The following is a 2,801-nucleotide window of genomic DNA, read 5'->3' as shown; positions in this document are numbered from 1 at the left end:
ATTTTCTTTTGTTTATGAAATTGTTCAAAAACTCGAAAATTTTGAACAAACATTTGAGCAGTTGAGCAATGAACGAGTTTCGGGCGAGTATCGAGCTACTCGCATTGCTCGATACCCGGGTATCTAGAGCTCTAGTTTGGAGCGAATCATCATCAGTCATCAGAATTAAATTTAATACTTTTTAAACGTATCTTAATAGAAAAAACATCCCTCACCTAGACGATATCTGCTTGTGATTTGAAAGATATATCCTAGCAACAGAAGCCAACGTGAACCTTTTCAACAAATCTTGAGCCACTATTATGCTGACGACACTTCCTATAAACTTATAAACTTCAGAAGCTTAGAGTTAGACAGCCAATGATATTACAAATGGTTAAATTTTGTAGGCGACATCTGTGAGCTCTTTCACGGCCAATCTGAGCTGGTGAAGGGGTGTGCCAACTCGTCCATATTTGGCATGGGGATACTTTCAAGAGTTAAATAAATACTCAACATCTGGGGCATCTGAACCGACATCAGTTGGCAAACTTTTGTTCATTCTACGAAAACGTGTTTACTCTATCATTATTTGCCAAATTCACATCGCCCCACAGGATTTATAAAAGTCAAGCAACTACTTTCTACAATATATAAAAGAAGAATAATACGTCCCAATAAACATTTTTGGTAAATCTTAAACAGATCTGAAATTTCTTAATTTTTCTGGACTGTTCCCATGGGCCATGGCAAACATTTTTAACAATTTTAGTTATCAGAACTTTAAATTCTTTTTTAAGTAAAATAATCGGTATTATAAGTTATTCCTCGTTTTCCTCAAACTCCTTCTTATAGGTTCATTCCTTATCTTTTTGGACTAAAATCTGAAAAGTGTCAAAATGCCAGAGCGTAAGCAAAATGCGCTCACTAAAAGAGAGTAACAGGAAAAGTAAAGGAACGCAAAACACCAAATTTTTAGTCCAAAGAATGGCAACAACAAAACTAACGTCAAATAAGAACAGAAATGTATGTACAAAACATATTCACACAAGCACAAGCACAATAAACACTTGCTATATCAATTATTTTTTGCCTCCTTCCAATTTCAATTCATTTCTTTTACTTTTTAGATTATTCTCACTTTTTGCGTATTCTTTAATTTCCGTTAATTTAAATTCAGTTGAGTTTGACACTTTTCAGGATTTTGCCAGAAAAAATTCTTCTGACTAAATCTGACTACTTCGGACTGATGAGAGTCGCTCTCACTGACTGTTGCTCTCTCATTTTTGCTGTCATTTCCGAGTTAAGGAACGCTTTTTGGACTAAATCTGACTACTTCGGACTTTTTCTGACTATTTCTGGGAGATAAGGAACGCGCATTATGTTATCATAGTTTCGGAACTTTTTTTCACTTAATTCTTCTTTCTGTTTCCAAAGCTGAAACGCTTTGCGCCTAAAATCAACACAGCAAAGCATAGTCAATAATAACAACAACAACGCTATATATTCTCTTCTATTTATAGACAACCCGTGGTGCTCTCTCTCCCATATACATACACTTTGAACAAATCATGGGCTGATCGTTGATCGCGCTTGAGCTGATATGCAGCATTGTGCAGCGCAGTATTTATATCCCATATGGTCTAGTGGCTAGGATATCTGGCTTTCACCCAGAAGGCCCGGGTTCGATTCCCGGTATGGGAAGGGATTTTTTTTAAATTTGTTATTTAAATTTTTATTACTTTTAATGAATTTTTGCGAGCATTTTCAAATTGTTTCTTAGTGCTTTTTAAATTTTAGCCAACATTTTCGTTATTTGTATGTATTTAGCTAATTTTTTTGTACAGGGCAATTACACTGTGTCTGGTGGGTGTGATCATTTGTGAGTTACAACTAGATATGTCGCCGGAACTTAAATAACAGTGAAAGATATTTTTGTATTTAATGTATAAAATTCCTCTAAAAAAACAATTTCCAAGTTCTTTGCAACTAATTTTTGAGAACACCGGAAATATCATCGATAAATTTCCGATTTTATTTTCTTTTAATTTGTTGTATTTTATTTATTTTATTTATTTTTTTATTTTTTTTTTATTTTATTTTTTTATTTTATTTTTTTTGTTTTATTTTATTTTATATTACTTTTTTATTTATTTATATTATTATTATTTTATTTTATTTTATTTTTTATTTATTGTGCTTGATTTTGTATTATCCTTATTAGGTTTTCCTTTTAAGAATATATTTTTTTAATGTTTACCTTTCTTATTTTCTCTTATATAGTAATTAATTTTTTATTTTATTTCAGTTAATTTTTTTTGTTTTGCTTTGTTTAATTTTTGTTCTGTTTTTACTTAATTTATTTTTATTATCTTTATTTTATTTCCTTTTTATGATATATTTTGTATTTTATTTTTTATTTTTAAGGGTTAGTATAATCTTTAAAATTTTGATTTATTTTTATTTCGATTTAGTTTTTTACTTTACTCAATTTATTTTTGTTTTATTATATTTATAGTTTTATTTGACGTTAGCTAAATTTTATTGTATCATATTTTGACTTAGAGGAAGATATAGTAAGTTAATTGTCTTTAATTTGAGTTATTCAATTTTCGATTTTTTAGTTTTATATTAAGTAATTAATTTTTTTTTTTATTTTAATTCCTGTTCTTTTTTTTATTTTTGATCGTATTTTGTTTAAGTTTCTTTCGTTTTACTTAATTTATTTTATAAATTTTTAATTTTATTTATTCATTTATTTATTTTTTTCGTGTAATGTTGGATTTTACGTTTTATATTTTAAATTACACCTCCTTATTCAC

The 2,801-nt window shown here is 28.8% G+C and overlaps 1 non-coding gene across 1 annotated transcript; it reads left to right on the top strand.

Moving 5' to 3' along the window:
* The first annotated feature begins 1,611 nt into the window (after positions 1-1,611).
* Positions 1,612-1,683, top strand: TRNAE-UUC (transfer RNA glutamic acid (anticodon UUC)). The gene has a single exon. It is a non-coding gene; the product is annotated as a tRNA-Glu (tRNA).
* The last annotated feature ends 1,118 nt before the right edge of the window (positions 1,684-2,801 follow it).

Source organism: Rhagoletis zephyria, unplaced genomic scaffold (genome assembly GCF_001687245.7).
Source record: "Rhagoletis zephyria isolate East Lansing unplaced genomic scaffold, Rhagoletis_zephyria_1.1 Rzeph_scaffold_05216, whole genome shotgun sequence".
NCBI classification, from domain to species: domain Eukaryota; kingdom Metazoa; phylum Arthropoda; class Insecta; order Diptera; family Tephritidae; genus Rhagoletis; species Rhagoletis zephyria.
The sequence above is the reverse complement of the archived record's forward strand: the minus strand, read 5'-3'. Positions and strand labels throughout refer to the sequence as shown.